The sequence below is a fragment of the Cariama cristata genome, unplaced genomic scaffold, assembly GCF_000690535.1.
Source record: "Cariama cristata isolate BGI_N322 unplaced genomic scaffold, ASM69053v1 scaffold33007, whole genome shotgun sequence".
NCBI classification, from domain to species: domain Eukaryota; kingdom Metazoa; phylum Chordata; class Aves; order Cariamiformes; family Cariamidae; genus Cariama; species Cariama cristata.
Genome location: NW_009625575.1, coordinates 2,342 through 16,388, shown reverse-complemented (window position 1 = coordinate 16,388; position 14,047 = coordinate 2,342). Strand labels below are relative to the sequence as shown.

The following is a 14,047-nucleotide window of genomic DNA, read 5'->3' as shown; positions in this document are numbered from 1 at the left end:
TCAGAGAAAATAATTTGGGAGTAGTCTGGAGCACCTAATCTGGTTCTGCAGCAAACAATTGCCTATTTGGTATCTTTCCAACAAACACACAAACTAGGGCTAGTGATTAATTCTGCTTCTGTGATAAGCTCATGCTTCTGATCATCTCTGCTAATTTATGGGTGCTAGGGAGTAAAATGCAGAGCAGTAACTCTACTCCTCGGACCTCTCATTCTACAGATGAGTTTATAACCTCATGTTTGGAGAACTTATTTCTATAATGATTGCTACAGACTCATTCATGTTAATGAAATTTCTTTAGTTGTATTTGAATATAAAAGACTAACCTGCAATTCCACCACAAGTACTTCTTTTTCCGTTTTGCATCCTGGATAGAGAGGATGTGCATTTAATGCAACATTGCATGTCAGAACTCCTATGAGCATAAGGAACCACTTAATTTACTTGTATATAAATAAGTAATCTAGCAAACTAGTAAATCAGTCTGTTCTGGCATTTCCAAGAGTCTTCCTCAGCCATTAAGATATACTGAAGGGGGACAGGAAAAGCCTGAGCACAAAAATAAGAAAGTAGGGCCAAAAATCAACATCACTAAGTTAGCAAGACACTACCGTGTTCATTTTGTACAAGAGTTTAATGTCATGTCAATTTACTTTGAATAATTTCCTCCTGGATTTTTTTTTTTTTAAAGAGCTGAATTGTTGAGTATTCCAAACCAGATATAACTCATTATTCACATATAACTCTGTTATTCAGAGCTTTGATGGAAAGAGACGGCTCCAGCTATAGGACCTGCATAGGTTTCTCATGCTTTTCTGAAGTCCAGGACTAGCAGGGGTCTACGTCTAACATAGACTGAATTTTGAGTTATCTTGTAAATTATTTTCTCATCTGTTCAATGACAATTGACAGCAGTTACTGTTCTGACTGATATAGGTTATATTTAATTCCGTTTGTCTCTAAACATTTAGGTGATACTGTTAAAAATACAATGGGTCTCTCCTGAAAATGAAACAGCCTTGGTATTCTTGTTTCTCTAGTTTGCCTGAAAAAAAACCCAGCATTCCAAATATTTAGCTCAGCCACTGACTTTCTAACAGATCTGCCCTCCAGGATCAGTTATGACCAACATTTTGAGGGAGATTTTTATCTCACTTGGTATTTGGTATAATTTTTTTTAAGATTTTTTTTTAATCAGTTTTTATTTAACAGATGTTGTTAATTGCAGCAAAACATTTGAAGAGTCAGGATTAGGAGAGAATTGAAAGGGATTCTGTTTACAGCCCAGACAATTTGCAGACAACCAGCCTAAGGCCTGGTCTATGCAGTTTATGACCAATGCAAACAATCCCAGGTGACTGCAATCAAACAGCTAAACTAGCTGAAGTCATACTGAACAGGCACACGCAGTTTCTTGCGATATCAGCTGAACAGTATATTTGTGTCTTAACCAGGAAATAAACTCCCAGTAATTTGCAATGGCATCCAGGCTGACAGTAGGATTAGCTTCAGTAAAACAAATGATGGTTAAACAGTACAACACACGCCCTGCAAATGGCCCTGACTTACCCGCTCCTTGACAGCCGAGACCTGAAGGGAAGAGAAGAAAGGACCGCAGTCGTCTCCTGTTAGCAGTGTTTCCCCACTTTCTGGGCAACTTTTCCCTCACTGCCCTGGGCAGGTGAGGAAGCAGGAAGGCAGGAGCTGGGGCCGGGCCTCTCCCCACGGGTGCAACCCTCCCTCCCTGGGTTAGTGATGCCCTGTGAGTAGGGCAGCCATGTCGTGGCTCTTGGCTCTGGCCACATCTTGTCTGCACGGAGATAGCAAGGTGCCAGCTTGCTCATTCATTCCTCTTGGGCCTTCTTGAACCCCACCCTTGAAATGCCACCAGGCCTTAAAATTGGGACAAATTATTTCTTCCTTTTACGGGACACTGTAGTCTCCACAGGTTAGGTATATCAGAAGAAAGCGTAAGGTATTAGTGCTACAAACAAAAAGCAAAGTTTACCATCCAGTATCTAGGTTGTTTTTACAGACTGTTGCATTTTATTTTTGTTCTGCCATGATTTCCAGATGCGAACAGGGAAAATGTTAACATTGATTAATTCTTGGGGAAATGTTAACTCTTATGTAAGAATCCAGAATCTTCTTTTTAAAAGCATCTACTCAGTGCTGAAGGAAAAAACGTGGAGTCAATTTTAAGCCTTTCCCAATGCTTTAGATTCACAGGAAAGCTTTCCTACATTATTCCAAACGATCATTCTAGCACAATTGTATTTAACAAAGGAATCCCAGCTCACAAAAAAAAAAGGCAAATGGAGAAAAAAAGGAAATGTAAAAAAAAAAATGATGAAGGACTATGTGATAGGAAAGTATATGCAAACAGAACAGCAAAAGTATGGTAAAGGAAAGATGAAGGAGAGGAAAATGCCATTTTTACTCTCTCTTAAAAAAAGAGACAAACTTGTAGTAGGTCTCATTCAGTAAAGGGGAGAAGAATGATGATGGATGTTCAAAGGCTGGATTTAGAATTATTACTGGAGTAAGGTAGAACTGAGAATGTGTGCTGGGGAAGGCACCAGGGCACCTCGTCACAGATACTACTAAAGACATACTAAAAGACATACTTACATGGCTGAGTCTCACCTCTCGTATTTGGCCAGACCACGTTAGAGATTTGCTTGTACAAGTGCTGGAGTATTAGAAACGCTTGCCTGTACGTTCATGCTGACAAGTCTTTTACAATGTAAACTAGATCTCAACATAATCATTAGATTTTCTAAGGTTACAAAGGACAGTATCAAGAGTTGGAAACCATGCAGTACACAGCAGCCATGCTGACTGACATAAAAGCACTTTCCGTTAAACAACATAACTTTATATATACATAGTATCTCTATTTGCTTTTGTCTTTGATGGGCTTTTCCCAGGAATATTTATTTAGAGAAGAGTTGAAAGAACTCAAAGTCCGCTTGCTACTTGAGGTTTGTGGCTTAAACAGTTGTGGATGAGGAACTGCATCAAGATTTCACCACTGTGTATGCCTTGGACATTACACACTTGCATTTTCTTTTGTCCGTACTTACAGAAAGAAAAATTGTAGAAAATGTGAAAAATGTCATTTCAAGCTTAAGCTACAGACTTCCTCCCCCCCCCTTTTTTCCCATAAACCTACGTAGATGAATCAATCAATTCAGAAGTAACTCAAGCACTGAACTTCCAATGCATGAAAGGGGCTTAGATCTTCAAAACCTATCTTAAGGACAGGCAAAGTAAAGGAACAAGCAGCAGCAGGAGGAATATGCCTACGGGACCAGCTTCTGCTCCCAGTTTGCTATTTGCCTGTGCAATCCCCTTTCCGTGCCGCAGCAAATGCGGGTTAGGTACTGCTCCTCCTCAGCTTGCTGGGAATTTCTGTATTGGCTTCATAGGGAGTAGCAACACCACTTCTTGTGCCTGCAACTTATGCTGTGTACCTCGAGAACGCATGTTAGGTTTTATTCAGATAAAGGCGGAAGCTGTTTTTGCCAGTGTTTTTGAAGCAACACATTACCTATGAGGAGAGAGAAATTTAAAAAACTCACTGATTTACCATGTTAAAAAAAGATGGCACATTTATTGCTACATAAATGTTATATACATAGTGTTTTCTGTTACATTGACAGAAATTTTTTTGAACTTCTTGCTGCTGGTTGGAAAGGTTTATCAGCAATACCTTGAAATTTGACACAGGGTACAAATCTGCAATAAACCAACAATGGAAACTGGAGAACAAGATGAGAAGCAATTCATCTCGGACAATTAGCTCTTACAATACTCCATAGGTACTACACGGTATGCTAGAACCCTACTATGGTCTTACAATGCTATTGTAAATTTCTGATATTAATGAACAGGTTATGGTAAATAACCCTACATTTTTACTACCTAATATAGTAAAATAAAGTAAGAAACTTTTTACTGAAAACTTTTTCGATTTCAAAAATCTAGAAAGAGTAATATTTAGAATTCAAGAAATTTTCTTACAAGATTATTGTATAAAAGACTAGCTACAGTGAAAAATAAGCCAAATGTTTTTTTTTCTTTCTATTTTATGAAGGAAAGCTTCTGGGCATACTGCAAAGTCTAATATAGCCAAAAAGACAACAAGCTTAGAAGGAAAAAGGCCAGGCAGTGGCACGTGATCACTTTCACACGTCATAAGCAACAAATCTGTTTAGCTGATAAACACTGAAATGAAGAACAAGGCCACAGATATAATCGGGTGTTATTTGATGATATATGCAAATTAAAGTAATAGGAATGAGTCCACTAATTCCACAAACTGTTTTGTTAGGAACCATCCAAAACATGAGCTTAAATTCATTAGTTTATTTTAACAATCCATGTTTTGTTCTTTCAAATTAACTGACTTCATAAAAATTATTGTTTTGTTCCTGTTTTGCGTGTGAACCAATTGCCAGTGATGAAAGATGCACTCTATAAACAATAGCTCAGACAACCTTGGCTTAGGAAATTTCCTCCCATGGTCATTGCAGTGGAAGACAGTTTCCATGGAAGTTCAAAGGGATTTTAACCATTTCAACACGTCTGCGACAAAGGAATACTTATGGACACTGTCCTGGTGGAGAAACATTTAAAGGTTTAATGCTAATATGGCTTGGGAGGGGGTCATTTCTTTGCATTGGATTCACACTATTTTTTTTTTTTCTCTCCACTGACAAGCCATACAAAAATGACAAGATAATTAATGCATACAGTAAGGAAAAACTGGTGACCATTGCTCTTATATTCCATTATGTAAGTAAGCCCACCTTACTGGTGGTTATATCATCACACTACCTGCCACGGTGAATTTAGGATTTTACTATTCACCAAAATTACAGCCTGAAAAAAATCTCCTTTGTATTTTAATGCATTTTGTGCTTACGTACAGCTAACACTTTACATGTACTATATGTAGTACTTACTGCTCGGAAAACAAAGCAACTCTAACAAAGTAGATTCTCCCCACCCAATTTACACTTCACGTTACAAGCTTTACTATGAAGCCTAGAAGCCTAAAAAGGTTTTGTTTATAATTAGAAAAAAAAAAAAGTTTGAGGAAAGTCTGAGGGAAAATAAAAATCACTTTTTAAATCCAAGAAATGTTATGGTCACAGTATTGCTCCTGCCTCCAGCCTTCAGGAGGCCTCTTGGTGGCTTGAAGCACAGAGCTCAGTGTGGAAGGGTAACTATGGCCATAACTGTTCAGATTACCAGAGACCAAAAATAACATAAAAAAAGCTATACCAAGGAACAGTTTCCTATTGCATGGAAAACACTAGTCATATGGCAAAAGGAGAGGAAAGGACAACAAAAGACTTTTCCCTTCCTTTTTTAAGACACTAATAGGTATGCTGGGAATGCTACGGGTCGACGGTTGTCACTGCTTTGTTCTCTGAATGTGAACAGCTTTAGTAAATGCTGGCATCCAGCTGAAATTTTATCAGCTTTTAACATGTTAACTTTTCCCTTTATATGTAGACCTTTACAGTTCCATAACAATAAATAAAATTTGTAGTTACAATGCATTTGTCAATTCAGTTTAGGCACAAGGCAACTTCCACAATGAGTGGAGAGATCACAACAGTCTCTGATTGTGCAGAAGCGACACACTGCTTGCAACAGAATGATATGTTCAGAGTATTTCATGGGCTGAAATTCTATCCGAAGATCCTGTATCTTCAATCCTGATGCAGGTGTTGACCAGTAGCTTTGATCATAAGATTGCATTTGGGTTTCTTGCTTCAAGTGTTTTCTCCTGTCAGGTTTGTGTCTTCATATAATGTTAGTTGTCTGTGTCCTTGTGAAGAAAGGTCACCTTCTGTGTATCCTACCAATAATTCTGGAATTCTAGAAAGAAATTTGGGAGAAGAAAGGGGTATTAGGTAAAGAATTAGTAACAAGCGTAACATCAACACTAGAGAACTAATTCAAACTGAATCTTATGGCATTTTCAGTTAGTTAAGCGCAAAAGAAAATCACAGCGAGAGGCCTTGAAATCCTTCTTCCCAGAGACATCCGTATTGAATATTAAATACGGAACATGATACATTGAACGGCTTACTCAGGAGCATTCTATTCGGACTCTCGGGATGTGGGAGAAAGAATAATCTGCAAATCTCAGACCTTTTATTTGCGCTTGACTTTGTTCTCTGACTTTGTTCTCTAAAATAAGCAAGAGATACTCGAATAAGGCTCGGTTTAAATGCCATTTTGCTGCTTTCTAAGGAACACCAGGGAATAATAAACTTCCATGGGACACATTCTGGCAAGATGCATGCCTTTACCTTAAGACAAACCAGAAGCAAAACAGTCTACACACAAAACAACAACAAACCTCCCTGTCCTGGTTTTGGCTGGGACAGAATCGATTTTCTCCCTAGTAGCTGCTTCAGTGTGTTTTGGATTTAGCATGAGAACAATGTTGATAACACGCTGATGTTTTAGCTGTTGCTAAGTAGCGCTTACGCTAAGTCAAGGACTTCCCAGTTCCTCCTGCCCTGCCAGCGAGGAGGTGCACAAGAAGCTGGGAGCGAGCACAGCCAGGACAGCTGACCTGAACTGACCAAAGGGATATTCCATACCATAGAACATTGCGCCCAGTATATAAACTGGGGGAGTTGGCTGGGAGAGGCTGATCGCTGCTCAGGGATGGGCTGGGCATCGGTCAGTGGGTGGTGAGCAACTGTATTGTGCATCACTTGTCTGTCTTGGGTTTTGTTTCTCTTTGTTTTCTCCCTTTTCATTACTATTATTATTATTTACTTTATTTTAATTATCAAACTGTTCTTATCTCAACCCACCAGTTTTACCTTTTCTCTGATTCTCCTCCCCATCCCACCGGCAAAGGGGCAGGGTGGGAAGGAGGGAGTGAGTGGCTGCATGATACTTAGCTGCTGGCTGACGTTAAACTACAGCACTCCCAAAACGTAACATTTAGTAAAGTGACAGATTGAAATAAGGGCATTGAACCCAATCTCTTAGTCTTTTTGAAAGTGGCAACAGTTCTGTTTTAAAAAGACTGGACTACTCAAAATTTTTGCTTCTCAAAATCAAGTTTTTCCCGATTATTTTAAAAAACCCAACCAACCAACAACACTTAATAAAACCAAAAGACTAATGTTCCTGTAAGGCCTCCCCATCAGCATGTTTTAAATGAACTATTGCGTATTGGTCTATGTGGGCCTTTTGGAAAGACTGATTTATCTTGCAAAGCTCAAAACATTACTTTTTAAATCTTAACTGCCTTCACTAATACTGACTGTGACTTAAGATAGTCAGCAATCTCCGTTGGGCAAAGGATAGGAGTTAGAGTGACTGGCCTGAAGCCAGACAGCAAATCTCTTTGAGAAGAAAACTCGGTCTTGAAGTGTTTGTATCAGCACTGGGAAACAACGCATGGATTTTTAACCGAACTAATGTGATATTTAGACCATTTACAGATGTATAATTCATCTCTATTATGCTTGGCTTATCTAGCAAGCTGTTAACTGTTCCTCTGATGTCATGCCAAGAAGGCCACCTGAGCCAAGAGATGTAGCCACTGGCAACAACGCATGGAAACGAAGAGACTTCAATGACAATTTCTTAGGGTTTTGTTTTATTAGGAAACTAAACAAATCTGCATGCTTTTGCTTATGCTCAGAGATAGGAAAGTACTCAGCAGCATAAAGAAGTCTGGTGCTAGTGGCAGCGTATCTAGATCTCCTGGATTTTAACCAGTAAAAAGCAGCACGAGCCATTCCCCTCTAGACACGAGACGTACCTGGCTGGTGTTCACATATGACCCATAGGGTTGGTAGTTTCACTCAGGCCAGGGTGGCTTCCTGGGTGCGGTGTTGGCGGCTCTGCCGATACGGCAGAAACTTTTTCTTCTTCCCTTCTCTTAAGGCAGGCTGCTTTAGGGTTTAGGTTTCGCTCTGTAACAGAAAAAGGATTCTTAACATCCCATATGCTGATGATACCGAGGGGAATGTCGATACGGTAACCGCTGTCGTAAAAATAGCTATGCAGCTTCCCTCTTCTAACTACTTACATCCCTGTGTAAAAACGCAAGTGTCTAAAGCTGCCGACAAGCACTACTGAGAATCCTACCAGGCATCTCCTACGCTGGGATTTAAAAACCAAAACCCACAGACTTTACTAGCTGCCTCCATACACCTTCACACTTGAAAAAAGTGCCTCCCTTGACACCAGAAGTTGCTGAAGTACAGAATGAGAACTGTCTGTAATTTACAAGGTAATAAAATGGAGATTTCTGTGTTTTGGTGGTATGCTGAAGTCATCCTGACCCTACTGACATCACACTAGTTTTAGTAATGTTTCTGCTTTTTTCTTCAACTTAAATAGTAGCCTGCTGTTAGACCAGGGGAGGTAGAATATCCTAGAGCTGATAGTTCTCTTCATACCCTCAAGTCTGTGAAATCACCTTGTGTGCCCATCTCACCTAAATCAGAAGACTATGACAGTCACACAGAGCAGAAGGATTTATTTTTTTTTTTTCAAACCATATTTCCTCTCACATTAAAGTCAGTACTTTATAATTGCAACAGTCGTGGACTAGCTATCAAGATACTTCCATCGGTGCGCTTCCGCTTCCCCAATTAGCTTCAATAGATGTAGATTTGGATCTAGTTTTCAAATAATGACAGTTTCTGTTCTTCAAAATGGCTTTTCATGACTCAAAATACAAAAGATGTAAATCTCAATGGCCACAAAGGCACACAAAAAGTGTGTAATATATTCTACCAGCACATGTTGAATTTAATCAACATTTTGAGGTATTTTTGTAGCTCTCCGTGAATTCTGCTTTGCAGTTTAAGATTGCCGACACCATTTTAACTACAAGGAGACTGCCAAAACTGAACAAACACCACAAGCCCTTCTCTTGCACTGCACAGGTGCCCCTCTAGTAACTGCAGTTTGCTGCCCCTGTGCATTTTACAAGGGGTAGAATCAGCTAATCTGACAGGGGCAATTTTAGACAGACTTGCTAATTCTGCTTTTGCCCAAGTCATTATCAACAGCCTCCTACTGCACTTCCTAAGGATGAGCACTCCCAAAGTGTCTACTGGAAAAAAACCATCAACTTGCAAACTTTTCTTAACCACAGTTTTCTTTGTTTAAATGTGGTTTGCCTTGAAGTTTTAAAGATTTAATTATGTGGAAACTTTGAAAGGAAGTTAATTTGCAGTGATTTAGGAAACGGAGATAAAAATGCTAGCCTACAGTTAGAGCTTAAAATCTGAAATGTTTCATTTTGAATAGCACCAATCACAAAATGAGAAGCTTCATTACCAGCAGAGAGAGGAAATTGTTTAGGCAATTAGATAACGCGCTGGTGACGGCGCCTCTGGGCACCACGCACGGCGCTGGTCACTCGCCTGCAGGAACAGGTGCCGAGACACAACTGGGAAGGCAGCCTCTCCCACAAGAGGCACGGCGTGCTCCTGAGAGGCTTCCTCAAGCGCACAGAGGGTAGAAGGTGAGATGTAAACGTGAATGTGAGGAAGGAGAAAGCTCTCAGCTTACACTGCCTGTAGAATAGGTCCAATTCAACTGTAAGGACCTTAGAAAAAGATTTCTACCCGAGACATAAGGTTCGGAAGCAACCCCTGACCAAGGCAAAAGTGATTTTATTAATTTTCCACACAGAGCTTTCTGTGGACACGATGGTTTTTAAACATTAAAAACCATGCTTGATTAATGTTATTCTGACTTCATCATAACATTCAACCTTATCTTCCAGAGTGTGGCAAACATTTTCAGACCATAACAGCTCCCAAGATCAAAGTCTCAGAGATGCTAAAACAGGGCTTTACCATGGCACTAGCTGGTGCCTCGTCTGCACAGTAACTAGCTGCGCTACACGCCTGGGAAGAACTCTGACTGGAGACAGTGCATTTCTTTATTAAACACTGGGTCAGTAAAACTCTGCCTGAAAACATAGCATCTCATCCTTACTACAAAGCACATAACCTCCAAGTTATTCACTTCGTCACTTTCAATAAACTTTTAACAATTGCTTTGACCTCCTGTGCAAATTGCAAGCAACAAATTAGGAAATGGAAGTAAAAACAAGGTACACAAAAGTAAAACACTGGCATCATTCAGTGACATCAGTGATTCAAAGACATAGCGCACTAAGTGAACATGACCACTGGTATCATCCACATCTGAAAGAATGTCCCAGTCCCTTGATGCACTTCCATCAGCGAGACACCAAGGAAGATGGTTATTCACTAGTCCAGACCGGCAAAACACGAGGATGCCGACCCGCATAAGTGCCAGCTACACGGACTAGACTAGTTCAGTTGGAAGGGACCTGCAACGACCAGCTAGTCCAACGGCCTGACCAACGCAGGGCTGACCAGAAGTTAAAGCAAGGTGTCTCAGAACTTTAACGTGTCTTTGACACAAATTTAAAGGGAGATTAAAAGTCAACTGGAGCTTCACTAACACACAAGAATGAAACAGTTGAAGAACTAAACACAATTCCTAGAACTACCTTTCCTTAAGAGAGTGAACTGCACAAACTCTTCTTTCTGCACCTACCCATAGACCTATTATATCTTTCCTGGAAAGAACTAAAGGAATCAGGGAAAGAAAATACATGCAAAACCACCCCCGATTCAATTAAAGTAGGTTTCCTCCCTCCTTCCCAGTATGTGTTTAATGCAAAAACCTAAGTAAATGCAGTTAAATTCACTGCACTTTAATATTTCAATTTTGTGGGGTTCGTCTTAAAATAGATCTCTCATTTTTGCTAAAGCTTTTGTACTACTAAATAAGTGCTTGTTACAATTTAAAGCAAGGTGTGTCAATATTTTATCAATTTACCTTGAAAACATAGGTGAAGCGATGGCTAATTGCACAGGAAAAAAAAAAGATCAAAGTATAAACCTCATACCCACCTTCTGCCCTCCAACCCCCCCCTTTTTTTTTTTTAAAAGTAATTCTTCGCTTTTCCTAAAGAATTCAACATTGTTACAGAACAGCAAACATACTTTTAGTAACTCGTGCATGTCACTGTGCAGATTTCACGAGACCAACGCTGTTCCATAAACAAAGCTACCACGCAAACTGCCACAGCACAATGACGGGCTACTGACCTCTCACTTGCTGCTCTAGACTGAGGATGACTGCCACAGCCTGGTGAAGAATAAGCAGTTTCGTCTGTGGTTTTTCACTCTTCAGATGAAGCTGACACATACGGCCAAGTTCTTTAAATGCCTCATTAATATCTCGTACACGCAAACGTTCTCTAGCGTTATTTGCCATCCTCCTCTCCTTTTCTCTTTCTATTTTCTGCTCTGGGTTTAAATCCTCATCTTCATTAGTACTGCTGCAAGAAAGTATAAATAAAAGTACACTGAAATATCACTGGTATTTCAAACAAGTGCTCCTGCTGCCGGTTCAAAAATAAATGTTAAATGGTTTCTGTCTGAAGAATATCCACAGAATATTGTCTACAGATGGTAAACCTCTCTAGCAAAAGTAGTGGCAACGCGCTGCCCCTTGAAGCAAAAGATGTACCCAAACTACCACTTCGCTCAATTACTGATGAATATTCAAACAGTTAGGAGATAACCCATCTATCTTGTCAGGTGAAGAACAAATCATTTTCAACAAACAGTTTTTGCTAGTTTCCAATATATCAGCTTACATAAAAAGGCATTAAAGTAATTTTCAATTTAATGCGCTTATTAAAAAGTTTTAGTTTTGTTAAAGACCTTAATGGCCAATTTTAGAACTATTTTTTCTTCTAACACCCAGTGTAGAGCTAAACAGTTACATTTAGAATTCTTGCATCACTTCAAATGATTAAGTTGCAGAGCCTTTTTTTAATATAGATCTGTCCAATTCAGTCTCAAACTGTGCAAAACCTCTGCTCTACCAAAATGGATACACTGAAGTGCCATTAGGCACAGGTGATGATACAGACTCTGCTTCCTGTAGTTGCAAAATTCCGATTGTTTACTGTTATCTCAAACGTCAACGCTTGTGTCAGACCTATCAGGTAGATCCAGAAGCATTTGAACCGGTGTCAGCTCCAGGTTTTTTGTCTGTGGCTTGGGAGGGGACAAAGTGTTTAAAAAGGGTATTTACCTATCCTAGTCACCCCAGCCTCGCGGTTACCAGGCTGCCGCTCTCCATCACTACTGGCTCACATTTAGAAGCGCAGCCCTGGCCCAGGTACAAAGTATCACAAATTTCTAACGTTCTCCCATTCTCTCTGCTGGGCAGGGCCTTCTGAATCTTTTGCTGCTCATATGTACAGGTGGATGCTAGGCACAGCACTAATGTACAGGAATGCATACTTTTCAGGTGATTTTTCCCAGAAAATCCTCTATCTTGTATTTAAATAGATACAAATACTGTAAACTAGTTATCTATGTCAGCTGCCTGTTAACATATGCACTGAGGTAAGGCAAAAGCCTCAAAATAAATTTATCAAGCTTAAGGACAACATGCTACAGAGCATTAGTGAAGCCCAAATTCTCTAGGTCATGTCAACAACCCACCTTGTTCTGCCTCTAGATGAGACCTTGATATCCTTCTGAGAGGACTCATCATCTGATTTCATGTCATCTGATGAGGGGGGTTCATGTATATTTTCATCCTTCTCCTTATGTTCAGACTTGATTTCTGTTGGACCTATAGCCACAGACTGGCTCTGTAAGCCACCTGACAATGCTGCAAACAACCAGAGATCATCAGTATGAGTATCACAGGAGTGAAACGTTTAAGAGAAGCTCAAGCAGATACTGTCGATGGGCAGCCAGAACCGAGCAGAAGTCTGGGAAGACAACAGGAGGAACTACACTCTGGCAACAGAAACGAGAAATCCTGGTAACACTGCCGTACCTGGACATGTGTCACGGGGTTGTAAAGGGATCATAATTAACACAGCAGCTTGATGATAACAGCTTAATCTAAGCAAAACACTGTTAAAGACAAAAGGACATTTAGCGGAGTAAGGAAATTTGCACCTCGTGTCTGGGCCACAAATTTAAGGGCAGAGCTGCACTGACATCGAGGCTTGGGCAAATGTGCAACACACACCTCCCCAAATGGTGCAAGCATGCTAACGAGTAAGCCGACTTCTGTTTTCTATAGCTTACTTCTTCAGGCTAAAAGCCGAGGGAACTGTAAACACCTGTGTGGAACAACTTCCTTTTATTGGCCAGGCTGAAATTTGGCCTCAGCTCGCTCTGCAACCCTCCTGGCCGATTCGGAAATGGCTGCAGTACTGCAAAAGGCATTACGGCTCCCCAAGCCAGAAGAATGCGGCTGTAATGCAGAGTCTTCTACTGAAACCACACTGGGACAAGTCTGACCCAGGGATGCCCTCCAAATTGTTGCAGGAATCCCTAACAGTGGTGGTTTACAGGATTTGTAATTAACTTTTATTTCTCAACATTATCTATGCCGGTATCCCCTGTGCTGATACAAGTTTACCAAGATCTACAGCCTTGCTGGCTTGATTATTGCAGACCCTGTTCAGCATTTAATATTGCTGGAAAGTTACCTCTGTAGCTTTCTTGTGTTTTATGATTTAGTTCTGTGCTCTGAGCAGAAACTGTACTGGGAAGAACTGAATGGTTGCTGTTGAGGCTGACACTTTCTTCCCGATGAGTCCCAACCTAAAGCAAAGCAAACGTTTCTATTAAAGATGTGATACAAAGAAATAGTCCAAAACCAGAAGTTTAAAAGACTTAAAGCATTTGCTGGACTAGAGGCCCGAGTTCAAGTTCCAGCTCAGTAAAGGAAAGATTTAGCTGGAAGATGCCGTTACACCAAACCACTCGATTACACCCTACTAGATTAAGCTGTGTTTCAAGCAGTGACCAATACTTGTTCGGAATAATGTAGCGATCTAGCAAGAATTTTTTTCAATATTTTCCTACAGAACACTACAGAATTTTCTCCTTGATTTATACCTGAGGGGTATAAGATTTGGTTAACCTTTGATTGCTTTAAACTAATACAACTGTCAACT

General features: G+C 40.2%; 1 pseudogene across 1 annotated transcript; it reads right to left on the bottom strand.

The window, feature by feature from the left end:
* Nucleotides 1-3,587: 3,587 nt before the first annotated feature.
* LOC104164358 lies at nt 3,588-13,691 on the bottom strand (annotated as a pseudogene). The gene is made up of 5 exons (XR_696477.1): nt 13,577-13,691; nt 12,570-12,741; nt 11,157-11,389; nt 7,811-7,964; nt 3,588-5,887 (listed from the first exon to the last, which is right to left on the bottom strand). The product of XR_696477.1 is annotated as a transcription factor 12-like (transcript).
* Nucleotides 13,692-14,047: the final 356 nt, after the last annotated feature.